Raw genomic sequence first — 17466 nt, forward strand, 5'->3', positions numbered from 1 at the left:
AGAGGACGCCCGGCAACATTCTCTAGTGGTTCTGATATGCTGAAAGGCCATTCAAACTGATCTAGATTAGAATCTATTCTCTAGTGGTTCTGATATGCTGAAAGGGCATTCAAACTGATCTAGATTAGAATCCATTCTCTAGTGGGTTCTGATATGCTGAAAGGCAATTCAAACTGATCTAGATTAGAATCCATTCTCTAGTGGGTTCTGATATGCTGAAAGGCCATTCAAACTGATCTAGATTAGAATCTATTCTCTAGTGGTTCTGATATGCTGAAAGGCAATTCAAACTGATCTAGATTAGAATCCATTCTCTAGTGGTTCTGATATGCTGAAAGGCCATTCAAACTGATCTAGATTAGAATCCATTCTCTAGTGGTTCTGATATGCTGAAAGGCCATTCAAACTGATCTAGATTAGAATCCATTCTCTAGTGGGTTCTGATATGCTGAAAGGCCATTCAAACTGATATAGATTAGAATCCATTCTCTAGTGGGTTCTGATATGCTGAAAGGCCATTCAAACTGATCTAGATTAGAATCCATTCTCTAGTGGTTCTGATATGCTGAAAGGCAATTCAAACTGATCTAGATTAGAATCCATTCTCTAGTGGTTCTGATATGCTGAAAGACAATTCAAACTGATCTAGATTAGAATCCATTCTCTAGTGGGTTCTGATATGCTGAAAGGCCATTCAAACTGATCTAGATTAGAATCCATTCTCTAGTGGGTTCTGAAATGCTGAAAGACAATTCAAACTGATCTAGATTAGAATCCATTCTCTAGTGGGATCTGATATGCTGAAAGGCCATTCAAACTGATCTAGATTAGAATCCATTCTCTAGTGGTTCTGATATGCTGAAAGGCCATTCAAACTGATCTAGATTAGAATCCATTCTCTAATGGTTCTGATATGCTGAAAGGCCATTCAAACTGATCTAGATTAGAATCCATTCTCTAGTGGTTCTGATATGCTGAAAGGCCATTCAAACTGATCTAGATTAGAATCCATTCTCTAGTGGGTTCTGATATGCTGAAAGGCCATTCAAACTGATCTAGATTAGAATCCATTCTCTAGTGGGTTCTGATATGCTGAAAGGCCATTCAAACTGATCTAGATTAGAATCCATTCTCTAGTGGGTTCTGATATGCTGAAAGGCCATTCAAACTGATCTAGATTAGAATCCATCTTCTCCTTGTGCCCTAAACAACAGCCGACATTTTTGTCCCCAGATGGTACTAGTTGGTCGGAACTTGGTCCCCAGATGGGACTTCCTGTTGACGCCAAATAAGGAGTTTCCTCTTGTGTCCCCACATTGATCACCTTCCCAGTCCCCACAATGTCGTCTACCCCGATTTCAATGAATCAATTACATTTGAAGGGGTGTATTTATTATAGATGTTGTTTAAGATTTGTTGATATTTTCATCTTGTCTCCAGGTTGTCAGGAATGTGGTGTGAGAACAGGTGTCCCCATAATGTGGTGTGAGAACAGGTGTCCCCAGAATGTGGTGTGAGAACAGGTGTCCCCAGAATGTGGTGTGAGAACAGGTGTCCCCAGAATGTGGTGTGAGAACAGGTGTCCCAAGAATGTGGTGTGAGAACAGGTGTCCCCAGAATGTGGTGTGAGAACAGGTGTCCCCAGAATGTGGTGTGAGAACAGGTGTCCCAAGAATGTGGTGTGAGAACAGGTGTCCCCAGAAGGTGATATAAACACGTGTGTGTGTGTGTCCTTTATCTTCCTCAGTGGGGAAAGAGAGAAATAAATAAGTACATTTAAAGACGAACGTCGTCCTGAATAATGTCTGCTGACTAATCTATCCCTCTCTCTCTTGCTCTCTCTCTTGCTCTCCCTCTCTCTCTCTCTTGCTCTCCCTTCACAGCAACTCATAACTCTCAGTGAGTCACTGATATCACCCAGCCCATCAGGGCTCAAAGGCCCCCAATAACCAAATATAAAGCAACTTCCACACATCCTCTGTCTCCACTCCCTCTCTCTCTCTCTTTCCCTCTGTTCTGACTCTCTCCCCTCCCTCTCTCTCTCCTTCCCTCTGTTCTGACTCTCTACCCTCTTTCTCTCTTTACCTCTGTTCTGACTCTCTACCCTCTCGCTCTCTCTTTCCCTCTGTTCTGACTCTCTCCCCTCCCTCTCTCTCTCTTTCCCTCTGTTCTGACTCTCTCCCCTCCCTCTCTCTCTTTCCCTCTGTTCTGACTCTCTCCCCTCCCTCTCTCTCTTTCCCTCTGTTCTGACTCTCTACCCTCCCTCTCTCTCTCTTTCTCTCTGTTCTGACTCTCTACCATCCCTCTCTCTCCTTCCCTCTGTTCTGACTCTCTCCCCTCCCTCTCTCTCTCTTTCCCTCTGTTCTGACTCTCTACCATCCCTCTCTCTCTACCCTCTGTTCTGACTCTCTACCATCCCTCTCTCTCTTTCCCTCTGTTCTGACTCTCTACCCTCCCTCTCTCTCTCTTTCCCTCTGTTCTGACTCTCTACCCTCCCTCTCCCTCTCTTTCCCTCTGTTCTGACTCTCTCCCCTCCCTCTCTCTCTCTTTCCCTCTGTTCTGACTCTCTATCCTCCCTCTCTCTCTTTCCCTCAGTTCTGACTCTCTCCACTCCCTCTCTCTCTTTCCCTCAGTTCTGACTTTTTACCCTCCCTCTCTCTCTCTTTCCCTCTGTTCTGACTCTCTCCCCTCCCTCTCTCTCTCCCCCTCTGTTCTGACTCTCTCCCCTCCATCTCTCTCTCTTTCCCTCTGTTCTGACTCTCTACCCTCCCCCTCTCTCTCTTTCCCTCTGTTCTGACTCTCTCCCCCTCTCTCTCTCTTTCCCTCTGTTCTGACTTTACCCTCCCTCTCTCTCTCTTTCCCTCTGGTCTGACTCTCTACCCTCCCTCTCTCTCTCTTTCCCTCTGTTCTGACTCTCTACCCTCCCTCTCTCTCTCTTTCCCTCTGTTCTGATGTTTTACCCTCCCTCTCTCTCTCTTTCCCTCTGTTCTGACTCTCTACCCCCCCTCTCTCTCTCTTTCCCTCTGTTCTGACTCTCTACCCTCCCTCTCTCTCTCTTTCCCTCTGTTCTGACTCTCTCCCCTCCCTCTCCCTCTCTTTCCCTCTGTTCTGACTCTCTACCCTCCCTCTCTCTCTTTCCCTCTGTTCTGACTCTCTCCTCTCCCTCTCTCTCTTTCCCTCAGTTCTGACTTTTTACCCTCCCTCTCTCTCTCTTTCCCTCTGTTCTGACTCTCTCCCCTCCCTCTCTCTCCTTCCCTCTGTTCTGACTCTCTCCCCTCCATCTCTCTCTCTTTCCCTCTGTTCTGACTCTCTACCCTCCCCCTCTCTCTCTTTCCCTCTGTTCTGACTCTCTCCCCCCTCTCTCTCTCTCTTTCCCTCTGTTCTGACTTTCTACCCTCCCTCTCTCTCTCTTTCCCTCTGTTCTGACTCTCTACCCTCCCTCTCTCTCTTTCCCTCTGTTCTGACTCTCTACCCTCCCTCTCTCTCTCTTTCCCTCTGTTCTGACGTTTTATCCTCCCTCTCTCTCTCTTTCCCTCTGTTCTGACTCTCTACCCTCCCTCTCTCTCTCTTTCCCTCTGTTCTGACGTTTTATCCTCCCTCTCTCTCTCTTTCCCTCTGTTCTGACTCTCTCCCCTCCCTCTCTCTCCTTCCCTCTGTTCTGACTCTACCCTCCCTCACTCTCTCTTTCCCTCTGTCCTGACTCTCTACCATCCCTCTCTCTCTTTCCCTCTGTTCTGACTCTCTCCCCTCCCTCTCTCTCCTTCCCTCTGTTCTGACTCTCTACCCTCCCTCTCTCTCTCTTTCCCTCTGTTCTGACTCTCTCTCCCCCCTCTCTCTCTCCTTCCCTCTGTTCTGACTCTCTCCCCTCCCTCTCTCTCTCTTTCCCTCTGTTCTGACTCTCTCCCCCCTCTCTCTCTCCTTCCCTCTGTTCTGACTCTCTACCCTCCCTCTCTCTCTCTCCCTCTGTTCTGACTCTCTACCCTCCCTCTCTCTCTCCTTCTCTCTGTTCTGACTCTCTACCCTCCCTCTCTCTCTCTCCCCCTCAGGGCTCCAGATCCTCTATCAGTTCTGACTCTCTACCCTCCCAGTATAGTATACACAGACTGGACAACAGGACAATTATCCTCAGCCCGGACTTGAACCCGATTGAACATCTCTGGAGAGACCTGAAAATAGCTGTGCAGCGACGCTCCCCATCCATCCTGACAGAGTTTGAGAGGATCTGCAGAGAATGGGAGAAACTCCCCAAATACAGGTGTGTCAAGTTTGTAGCCAAGAAGACTCAAGGCTGTAATCACTGCCAAAGGGGATTCAACAAAGTACTGAGTAAAGGGTCTGAATACTTATGTAAATGTGATATCTAAGTTTTTTTTTTATAAAAATGTGCACACATAAAATAAACAGTTTTTGCTTTGTAATTATGGGTTATTGTGTGTAGATTGATGAGGGAAAAAAACTATATAATCCATTTTAGAATAAGGCTGTAAGGTGACAAAATGTGTAAAAAGTCAAGGGGTCTGAATACTTTCTGAATGCCCTGTATATCAGTATATTAGACTCTCTCTCTCTGCAGTGATGTTGTTTTCATCACTTCTGGTTTAACACTGACATCAAGTGGTGATTGTCCAAACTGCACCCCTGTTAAGATATAAAAAGCGAGAGAGATTGGAGGGAGAGAGATAGAGAGAGCAGAGAGAGAGACAGCAGAGAGAGAGAGCAGAGAGAGAGACAGCAGAGAGAGAGAGCAGAGAGAGAGCAGAGAAGAGAGAGAGAGCAGAGAGAGAGACAGCAGAGAGAGAGAGCAGAGAGAGCAGAGAGAGAGAGCAGAGAGAGAGCAGAGAGAGAGACAGCAGAGAGAGAGAGCAGAGAGACAGCAGAGAGAGCAGAGAGAGCAGAGAGAGAGACAGCAGAGAGAGAGCAGAGAGAGAGCAGAGAAGAGAGAGAGAGCAGAGAGAGAGACAGCAGAGAGAGCAGAGAGAGACAGCAGAGAGAGAGAGCAGAGAGAGAGCAGAGAGAGCAGAGAGAGAGACAGCAGAGAGAGAGAGCAGAGAGAGCAGAGAGACAGCAGAGAGAGCAGAGAGAGCAGAGAGAGAGACAGCAGAGAGACAGCAGAGAGACAGCAGAGAGAGAGAGCAGAGAGAGAGAGCAGAGAGACAGCAGAGAGAGAGAGCAGAGAGAGAGCAGAGAGAGAGAGCAGAGAGACAGCAGAGAGAGCAGAGAGAGAGAGAGACAGACAGCAGAGAGACAGCAGAGAGAGAGAGCAGAAAGAGAGCAGAGAGAGCAGAGAGAGAGACAGCAGAGAGAGCAGAGAGAGAGCAGAGAGACAGCAGAGAGAGCAGAGAGAACAGAGAGAGAGAACAGAGAGAGAGAGAGCAGAGAGACAGCAGAGAGAGAGAGCAGAGAGCAGAGAGAGAGCAGAGAGACAGCAGAGAGAGCAGAGAGACAGCAGAGAGAGCAGAGAGAGAGACAGCAGAGAGAGAGAGCAGAGAGAGAGAGAGACAGCAGAGAGAGAGCAGAGAGAGAGAGACAGCAGAGAGACAGCAGAGAGAGAGAGCAGAGAGAGAGCAGAGAGAGAGAGCAGAGAGACAGCAGAGAGAGAGAGCAGAGAGAGAGAGCAGAGAGAGAGCAGAGAGAGAGAGCAGAGAGAGAGAGCAGAGAGACAGCAGAGAGAGAGCAGAGAGACAGCAGAGAGAGAGCAGAGAGAGAGCAGAGAGAGACAGCAGAGAGACAGCAGAGAGAGAGCAGAGAGAGACAGCAGAGAGAGAGCAGAGAGACAGCAGAGAGAGAGCAGAGAGAGAGCAGAGAGAGACAGCAGAGAGAGAGCAGAGAGAGAGCAGAGAGAGACAGCAGAGAGAACACTATCTGATATATATCCCCCCCTCAGAATCCCCATATTACTCAGAGGAGATCTTCCCCACCCTTGAGGAAGAGACGTGCCATTTCCAGGCCCAGGGAAATGTGCTCATCTGTGGGGACACAAATGCGCACACAGGAACACTACCTGATCTAACGAGCACACGAGGGGACAGCTTTATTACAGGCATTACTGTTTCTAACTGTCTTAATCTCCCCCATAGAAACAACAGTGACAGAACCGTCAACAAAAACGGAAGGGATCTGTTGCAGCTCTGTAGAAGCCTGGGTCTGTACTTTGTCAATGGTAGGTTACGGGGGGACTCTTTGGGGAGATTCACCTACTGCTCACCTCTTGGCCACAGTACAGTAGACTATATGATCACAGACATTGACCCTTTCTCTCTCAGCTTATTCACTGTCAAGCCACTAACACCTCTGTCTGATCACAGCCAAATTACCACGTTCCTTACATTGTTCCTCAAAAGAACAGACTTGGAAGCAATCAGACATTCACAGCCCAGTAAGCTGTATAACATCAGACATTCACAGCCCAGTAAGCTGTATAACATCAGACATTCACAGCCCAGTAAGCTGTATAACATCAGACATTCACAGCCCAGTAAGCTGTATAACATCAGACATTCACAGCCCAGTAAGCTGTATAACATCAGACATTCACAGCCCAGTAAGCTGTATAACATCAGACATTCACAGCCCAGTAAGCTGTATAACATCAGACATTCACAGCCCAGTAAGCTGTATAACATCAGACATTCACAGCCCAGTAAGCTGTATAACATCAGACATTCACAGCCCAGTAAGCTGTACAACATCAGAAATTCATACAGATGGGCCCAAAACAGCACAGAAGAATACCAGAAAGCAACCTGGAACCAAAATATTTTATCTCTTAGATAACTTTCTAGATACCAAATTCACTCACAGTAAAGACGGCATCAATCTAGCAGTACAAAACATCAACTATATATTCAGGCAAACGGCAAAAGAAGCACAATTGAAATTGATAAAAAACAAAACAAAAAAGATCACAGATGACAACTGGTTTGATGCAGATTGTAAAATTATAAGGAAAAAACTTAGAACACTATCCAACCAAAAGCACAGAGACCCAAATAATGGTGAATTACGCCTTCTTTACTGTGAGACTTTAAAACTCTATAAACGTACACTCAGAACCAAAAAAGCACAGTACAAGCAGCCCGACACTAATTGAGGAGTCCATAAACACAAACAACTTCTGGCAAAATTTTAAAAAAATAAAAAAATCTAAACAAGAGGAATTAGCGATACAAAATGGTGACATATGGACAACCCATTTTAAAACACTCTACAACACCGTTCAAATTGACACAAACGCAGAACAACGCCAAATTCATGAGAAGTTGAATGGATTAGAAAAAGCTATAAAGGACAATCAAAATCCACTGGACTCCCCAATTACTGACCAGGAGCTCTACAAGAAACTTCAGGCCCTCAAATTTAAAAAGGCATGCGGACCTGATGGCATCCTAAATGAGATGCTCAAACTCACTAGTGCAAAATTTCAATTGGCTATATTAAAACTGTTTAATTTGATCCTGAGTGTAGGTTATTTCCCTGACATCTGGAATCAAGGACTCATAACCCCAATCTTTAAAAACGGAGACAAATTTGACCCTAACAATTACAGAGGCATTTGTGTGAACAGTAACCTGGGGAAGGTTTTCTGTAGTATTATCAATGTAAGAGTTCTAAACTTCCTTAATAAGCACAATGTCTTGAGTAAAAGCCAAATTGGATTTATACCAAAACATCGCACGACCGATCATATTTACACCCTACACACCCTGATGGATAAACATGTCCACCAAAATAATACCGAAATATACGCTTGCTTTATCGACTTCCAAAAAACATTTGATTCTATTTGGCATACAGGACTGTTCTACAAAGTGATTGAAAGTGGTGTAGGGGGTAAAACATATGACATAATTAAATCAATGTATACTGGCAATACGTGCAGCATTAAAATTGGCAAGAAAAGAACACAATTCTTTAACCAGGGGCGGGGCCTTCGCCAGGGTTGTAGTCTGAGCCCTGCACTCTTCAATATTTACATCAACGAATTGGCCACTATTCTAGAAAAATCCTCAGCCCCTGGTGTTAGTCTCCACAATTCAGAAGTTAAATGCCTACTCTTTGCAGATAACCTATGCCTGCTGTCACCCACAGCACATGGCCTACAGCAGAGCCTGGACCTGCTAGAGCAGTACTGCCAGACCTGGGGCCCTGGCAGTAAACCCCAAAAAGACTAAAATAGTGATTTTCCAGAGAAGATCCAGATCTCAGGGAATTAGACCAAAGTTCTCAATTGGTACAAAATATATAGAGTACTGTACACACTACAATTACTTAGGTTTAAAAATAAGCTGAACTGGACACCTTAATGAGGCAGTGAATGAACTGAGAGAGAAAGCACGCAGGGCATTCTACGCCATTAAAAAGCAAATTGAAATTGGAATACCTATTAAAATTTGGCTAAAACTAATTGAATATGTCATTGAACCAATTGCACTTTATGGCAGCGAGGTGTGGGGTCCACTTACAAAACAAGATTTCATCAAATGGGACAAACACCCCAATGAAACATTGCATGCAGGGCAGAATTAGGCAAATATCCACTAATAATAAAAACTCAAAAAAGAGCAATTAAGTTTTGGAAACATCTAAAATACAGTGACCCCCTCTCATATCATTACCAAGCCCTGCAATGCCAAGAGCAGAGCAAAGAAAAGAGTTCCCTCATCCAGTTGGTCCTGGGGCTGAGTTCACAAACCTGTTCTACTAACACACTGAAGCCTCAGGACCAGAACATCCAATCAATCAGGATAAACCAAATTACAACACAGTCAAAACAAAACTATATTGCTTATTGGGAAACACAAGCACAAACACAAAGCAAAATGCAGTGCTATCTGGCCCTAAATCGACAGTACACCGTGGCTAAATATTTGACCATGGTTACTGATCAAAACCTTAGATAAACCTTGACAAAATACAGGCTCAGTGAGCACAGCCTTGCCATTGAGAAGGGTAGACACAGGAAAACCTGGCTCCCTGTAGAGGAAAGGCTGTGCAACCACTGCACAACAGCAGAACCTGAGACAGAGCTGCATTTCCTGACAAAATGTCAAAAATATAAAACAATTAGAGAGTGTCATTTTCCCAAATTTGAAACCCTTATTCAAGGTTTCAAAGACCTCTCTGATGAGGATGGGCAACCCGTTCTGTTGGGGGAGGACGCAGAGAGCTGTGGGCTGGCAGCGCACTACATTGCTGCCTGCCATAAGATGAGGGACAGTGTCTGACAGACCAATCAACCTGCACATGTCCTCTACTGTATAATTATTGTTATTGTTGAATGTATGGTTATTTTGACCCTTGGTTACTGTTGTTACTGTTGTCCCGTTGACAATTTTGATTCTCATTTTTATATTGTAAATATCTAAAATAAGCTTTGGCAATATGTACATTGTTACGTCATGCCAATAAAGCGAATTAAATTGAGAGCAGAGAACAGAGAGAAAACAAACTGTTATCACAATTAACATGCTTTTCTTGATTTCAAGTATGTTTTATTATGAAAAGTACAATATATCCTTGTACACTTGTACAACTATGGAGCTTATGTCCATATATAATTATACAATTTGTTATTCAACATAAAGACAACAAATGATCACATTGGTATTTTAACAGTGTTATTGTCACAATTATAGGAAGACACGCATGTGTGTGTGTGTGTGTGTGTCCAGTGTGTGTGTGTGTGTGTGTTTGTCCAGTGTGTGTGTGTGTGTGTGTGTTTGTCCAGTGTGTGTGTGTGTGTGTGTGTGTGTTTGTCCAGTGTGTGTGTGTGTGTCCAGTGTGTGTGTGTCTGTGTCCTGTGTGTGTGTGTCAAGTGTGTGTGTGTGTGTGTGTGTGTCCAGTGTGTGTCCAGTGTGAGTGTGTGTGTGTCCAGTTTGAGTGTGAGTGTGTGTTTTGTCCAGTGTGTCCAGTGTGTGTCCATACTGTGTGTGTTTGTCCAGTATGTGTGTGTGTGTGTCCAGCGTGTGTGTGTCCAGTGTGTTTGTGGGTGTTCAGTGTGTGTGTGTGTCCAGTGTGTATCCAGTGTGTGTGCGTGTGTCCTGTGTTTGTGTCCAGTGTGAGTGTGTGTGTCCAGTGTCTGTGTGTGTGTGTCGACTGTGTTTGTGTATGTGTGTGTTTGTGTGTGTGTGTGTGTCCAGTGTGTGTGTGTTTGTCCAGTGTGTGTGTGTGTGTGTGTGTGTGTCCAGTGTGTGTGTGTGTGTGTGTGTGTCCAGTGTGTGTGTCCAGTATGTGTGTGAGACCAGTGTGTGTGAGTTTGTCCAGTGTGTGTGTGTGTATGTATATGTCCTGTGTTTGTGTGTGTGTGTGTGTCCACTGTGTGTGTGTGTGTCTGTGTGTGTGTGTGTGTCCAGTGTGTGTGTGTGTCCAGTGTGTGTGTGTGTATCCAGTGTCTGTGTGCCAGTGTGTGTGTGTCCAGTGTGTGTGTGTGTGTGTTTCCAGTGTGTGTGTGTGTGTCCAGTGTGTTTGTTCAGTGTGTGTATGTCCTGTGTGTGTGTGTGTGTGTCCAGTGTGTGTGTCAGGTGATTATTTACAGCGACACTGAGGAGTCAACATAAACCTTAAACCCTGGATAGAGGGGCTCAGTGAATGTGGAGGTGAATGTGATCAGGTGGGTCTGTGTGTCAGAGGAGGCTCTATAGAAGGACAGAGTTCCTGCTGGCCAGTCCAGATACACTCCTACTCTGTGGGAGCTGGAGGAGGGGACGTCTATGGTAGTCTTATTCTTATTGTGAAAGACAGAGTAACTGTTAACAGAGCAGATCAGAGTCCAGGACTTGTCATTCCATCCAATCCCAGAGTCGTTAACCCCTTCTCTCCTGCTGATTCCTTTAAATGTCACTCCTATACCAACCCCTCCCCCACTACACTCTACCTCCCAGTAACAGCGCCCAGTCAGACCCTCTCTACACAGCACCTGTCCCCAGTCCTCAAATCTCTCTGGGTGATCAGGATACGGCTGCTTCTCTCTCCTACATGTCACCTTTCTGTTCTCCTCAGACAGAGAGAGGCGTCTGTTTACTGTGTTTAGGTCCAGTGTGAGATCACAGACATCTGATGGATGAAACCAGACACAATATTAGAAATCATCATCATTCACATTAGAATGTTAACTCACTTTTCACTAATTCATTTAATGTAGATGTTTCTAGGTATCAAAAGGAGAAGTTAAGGTAACTTGAGACTTGTTGAATGATCATATGTTATACTGTATGGTAATATAAAACACACTTATTCCCATTAATTACACACACACACACACACACACACACACACACACACACACACACACACACACACACACACACACACACACACACAGACACACAGACACATTGTCAAAGCAACTCTTTGTAAACTTTGGTGTCCCTGATTTCTGCTTCTGTAGAACTACAGCTGATATTTAATATGACCAAGTCAGTAATGATGGTGGTCTTTGACTTTGACTTAACTTGAATTAAGACTTATTCTTAGTCATATTCTTCACAGCAGTCAACACTCACATTTTCTAAGTCCAGGTTTCATTCTGTTCTCTCCACCATGTTCCACACTGTAGCGGTAAGCAGAAGAACAGACAGTCATTGAGGGATACACCTGAACTCTCACACACACACACACACACACACACACACACACACACACACACACACACACACACACACACACACACACACACACACACACACACACTGGACACACACACACACTGGACACACACACACACTGGACACACACACACACTGGACACACACACACACTGGACTCACACACACACACTGGACTCACACACACACTGGACACACACACACACACACACTGGACACACACACACACTGGACACACACACACACTGGACACACACTCACACTGGACACACCCTGGACTCACAGACACACACACTCACACTGGACACACACTGGACACACACACACTGGACACACACACACACACACTGGACACACACACACACACACACACTGGACACACACACACACACACACACACACACACACACACACGCTGGACACACACACACACACACACTGGACACACACACACACTGGACACACACACACAGACACGCTCACACTGGACACACACACACTGGACACACACACACACACACACACTGGACACACACACACACACACACACACACACACACACACACACACGCTGGACACACACACACACACACACTGGACACACACACACACTGGACACACACACACAGACACGCTCACACTGGACACACACACACTGGACACACACACACACACACACACTGGACACACACACACACACACACACACACACACACACACACAGAATTCGTAAGAATGTTTGTCTGTGTGTGTGTGTTTGTCCAGAATGTGTGTGTCCAATCTGTGTGTGTGTCCAGCTGGTGTGTGTGTGTCCAGTGTGTGTGTGTACAGCGCACGTGTGTGTGTCCAGTGTGCGTGGGTGTCCAGTGTGTGTGTGTACAGCGTGTGTGTGTGTCCAATGTGTGAGTGTGTCCAGTGTGTGTGTCTCCAGTGTGTGTGTGTGTGTGTGTCCACTCTGTGTTTGAGACACACACACACTGGACACACACACACACAGTCAGCATATAACTTTGTCCAAGTGGTGGTCAGAATGTTTGTCTTAACTAGCCTGATAAGTCAAACATGTCTGATATGAACATGGACATAAACCCTCTACATACTTGAGTTTCTCCAGTCTGCAGTGTGGATCCTCCAGTCCAGCAGAGAGCAGTCTGACTCCTGAGTCTCCTGGGTGATTGTAGCTCAGGTCCAGCTCTCTCAGGTGTGAGGGGTTTGACCTCAGAGCTGAGACCAGAGAAGCACAGCCTTCCTCTGTGACTAGACAGCCTGACAGCCTGCAAAGAGTCAAATCATATTAAAATCACACTGCTATTCTTTGGTGGAGAAAATAGTGGCAGTATATTTTTTCAACATATTCAGATACACCATTACCAATAACAGAGACTACAACAAAACATGCTAACCTCTCACCATTACCAATAACAGAGGCTACAACAAAACATGCTAACCTCTCACCATTACCAATAACAGAGGCTACAACAAAACATACTAACCTCTCATCATTACCAATAACAGAGGATACAACAAAACATGCTAACCTCTTACCATTACCAATAACAGAGAATACAACAAAACATGCTAACCTCTCACCATTACCAATAACAGAGGCTACAACAAAACATGCTAACCTCTCACCATTACCAATAACAGAGGCTACAACAAAACATGCTAACCTCTCACCATTACCAATAACAGAGACTACAACAAAACATGCTAACCTCTCACCATTACCAATAACAGAGGCTACAACAAAACATACTAACCTCTCACCATTACCAATAACAGAGGCTACAACAAAACATGCTAACCTCTCACCATTACCAATAACAGAGACTACAACAAAACATGCTAACCTCTCACCATTACCAATAACATAGGCTACAACAAAACATGCTAACATCTCACCATCACCAATAACAGAGGCTACAACAAACACACACAGTTCAAAATGCTGGAGCATAGCACCAAATGTAAAACTGTAAGCTTCACTGTCCAAACACATATGGTGTGGACTATGTGTGTCTGGTAAACACATGTGGATCTGGTGAACAGTTATCACTTGTTGACCAACTACAGGAATACTGACTTCAGAGTCTCCAGTTTACAGTGGGGATTCCCCAGTCCAGCAGAGAGCAGCTTCACTCCTGAATCCTTCAGGTCATTGTTACTCAGGTCCAGCTCTCTCAGGTGTGAGGGGTTTGACTCCAGAGCTGAGACCAGAGAAGCACAGCCTTCCTCTGTGACTAGACAGCCTGACAGCCTGACAAAGAGTCAAATCATATTAAAATCACACTGATATACTTTGGTGGTGAAAATAGTGGCAGTATATTTGTTCAACATATTCAGATATATCAGTGTCCTGAAACCTGCCACATATCTATTCATAAATTAATGTATAATTATTAGAAATGACAAATCATATAATTATTGCTTGTAGATAGAAACATGTATTTTACAAATATTTGAGTAGACTGACCAGACCAGTTTAAAAAGCAGTATCAGTCAAAAGACAGACAGTGAGGTTTCAGATTTAGATTATATTGAGTAAACAGTCCACACCATATCTATAATGACAGTGAGGTATCAGATTTAGATTGTATTGAGTAAACAGTCTACACCATATCTATAATGACAGTGAGGTATCAGATTTAGATTGTATTGAGTATACAGTCCACACCATATCTATAATGACAGTGAGGTATCAGATTTAGATTGTATTGAGTATACAGTCCACACCATATCAATAATGACAGTGAGGTATCAGATTTAGATTGTATTGAGTAAACAGTCCACACCATATCTATAATGACAGTGAGGTATCAGATTTAGATTGTATTGAGTAAACAGTCCACACCATATCTATAATGACAGTGAGGTATCAGATTTAGATTGTATTGAGTAAACAGTCCACACCATATCTATTTTGACAGTGAAGCTAACATTTTAAATGTGTCTCTATACTCCAACATTTTGGATTTCAGATCAAATGTTTCATATGAGGCGACAGTATATAATGTCACCTTTTATTTATTTTAATACATATCTGAATTAAAGGACTTTATGTATCTAGTCCCTCCATTTGAAGAAGTCATAAGTATTCATAAGTATTCTGACCAATTCACTTACAAGGTGTACTAATAACAGAGTGATATCACCGTAGTAACAGAAATATAGGGAGACTTAAAACATGAACTTAACACACAGTCCAAACAATATCTATTTTGACAGTGAAATTAATATTGTAAATGAAAGCACTTTGTGTATCCAGTCCCCCCATTTGAAGAAGTCAAAAGTATTCTGACCAATTGTATTAAAGTAGTCAAACATTTTGAATTTGTTCCCAAACTCGTTGGTTGCATTTGCAGTTTGTTTTGGGTTATGTTTTGCCCGATAGTAACTGAATGGTGGTGTCACGTCCTGACCATAGTTCTTATGTGTTTTGCTTGTTTAGTGTTGGTCAGGACGTGATCTGGGTGGGCATTCTATGTTGTGTGTCTAGTTTGTCTGTTTCTGTGTCCAGCCTAATATGGTTCTCAATCAGAGACAGCTGTCAATCGTTGTCCCTGATTGAGAATCATATATAGGTGGCTTGTTTTGTGTTGGGGATTGTGGGTGGTTGTTTCCTGTCTTTGTGTTTTGTCTGCACCAGCTAGGACTGTATCGGTTTGCCACTTTTTGTTATTTTGTATCGTTGTAAGTGTTCACTGTTTTCGTTTAATTAAACATGTTGAACACTGGCTACGCTGCGTGTTGGTCCGATCCCTGTTTCACTTCTAGGGAAGGCTGCCGTTACAGGTGGAGAATGACTGGATTAATCGTATGTCTAAGTGATTAGAAAACATGTTTCTAAACACTATTAAATGAATCCTGATGATGCCAGAAATACAAATCATAAATCAATCATGAAAAATTATGAGTGATAAAGTTACAGAGGCTACAACAAAACATGCTAACCTCTCACCATTACCAATAACAGAGGCTACAACAAAACATGCTAACCTCTCACCATTACCAATAACAGAGGCTACAACAAAACATACTAACCTCTCACCATTACCAATAACAGAGGCTACAACAAAACATGCTAACATCTCACCATTACCAATAACAGAGACTACAACAAAACATGCTAACCTCTCACCATTACCAATAACAGAGGCTACAACAAAACATACTAACCTCTCACCATTACCAATAACAGAGGCTACAACAAAACATACTAACCTCTCACCATTACCAATAACAGAGGCTACAACAAAACATGCTAACCTCACCATTACCAATAACAGAGGCTACAACAAAACATACTAACCTCTCACCATTACCAATAACAGAGGCTACAACAAAACATGCTAACCTCTCACCATTACCAATAACAGAGGCTACAACAAAACATGCTAACCTCTCACCATTACCAATAACAGAGACTACAACAAAACATGCTAACCTCTCACCATTACCAATAACAGAGACTACAACAAAACATACTAACCTCTCACCATTACCAATAACAGAGGCTACAACAAAACATGCTAACCTCTCACCATTACCAATAACAGAGGCTACAACAAAACATACTAACCTCTCATCATTACCAATAACAGAGGCTACAACAAAACATGCTAACCTCTCATCATTACCAATAACAGAGGCTACAACAAAACATGCTAACCTCTCACCATTACCAATAACAGAGACTACAACAAAACATACTAACCTCTCACCATTACCAATAACAGAGACTACAACAAAACATGCTAACCTCTCACCATTACCAATAACAGAGGGGGTATGATCTTTGTTCCTCTAACTTTCTCATTCATCATCATTCACGATTAATTCCTGATTATTCATAATCATGGTAGCATCCACATGAATGTAGAAGTGTTCAGAAACATCTTCTATTCTTACTGACAATACAAGTGAAGTGACTCCAAAATGACAGGACATTATTCACCATTCAGTTTCTATTAGGAAAAACATCAAAAACACAACCAAGACAAACTGCAAATGAATTCAACAAGTTAGTAGAATCACAAGCTTGATGTAATCACTACAGGCATGGAATAATGGACCGAATACCAAACTTATGACTACTTTAATACAATATAAGTGAATATGTCTGAATAATTACGACTACATACATGAAATGCTTTCATTTCTTAACAGTAACACAGCTATGTAGGACAATACCCTCAAATAAAAGGTGACATTCTGTACTGTCGCCTAATATGAAACATTCTATCTCAAATCCAAAATGCTGGAGCATAGCACCAAATGTAAAACTGTAATCTTCACTGTGCAGTTATCACTTGTTACCAACTACAGGAATACTGACCTCAGAGTCTCCAGTTTACAGTGGGGATTCCCCAGTACAGCAGAGAGCAGCTCCACTCCTGAATCCTTCAGGTCATTGTTTCTCAGATCCAGCTCTCTCAGGTGTGAGGGGTTTGACTTCAGAGCTGAGACCAGAGAAGCACAGCCTTCCTCTGTGACTCCACAGCCTGACAGCCTGACAAAGAGATCATCATGACTTCAAACACACTGTTCATTTAACACCAGTAGTGTAGAAGGACAATGGCAGATGCATTTGGTTTATTCTCTCAAACAACATATAGATTAATATTCCATCTCCTAGAATTGTCTGGTCATTTTGTTATACTAATGTGAACATCAATGCATTTATTCAATACTGACCTCAGAGTCTCCAGATTACAGTGGGGATTCCCCAGTCCAGCAGAGAGCAGCTTCACTCCTGAATCCTTCAGGTCATTGTTACTCAGATCCAGCTCTCTCAGGTGTGAGGGGTTGGAACTGAGAACTGAGACCAACACTTTACAGGATGTGTCTGTGAGTTTACAGT

This window comes from Salvelinus namaycush, unplaced genomic scaffold (genome assembly GCF_016432855.1).
Source record: "Salvelinus namaycush isolate Seneca unplaced genomic scaffold, SaNama_1.0 Scaffold55, whole genome shotgun sequence".
Lineage (NCBI taxonomy): Eukaryota > Metazoa > Chordata > Actinopteri > Salmoniformes > Salmonidae > Salvelinus > Salvelinus namaycush.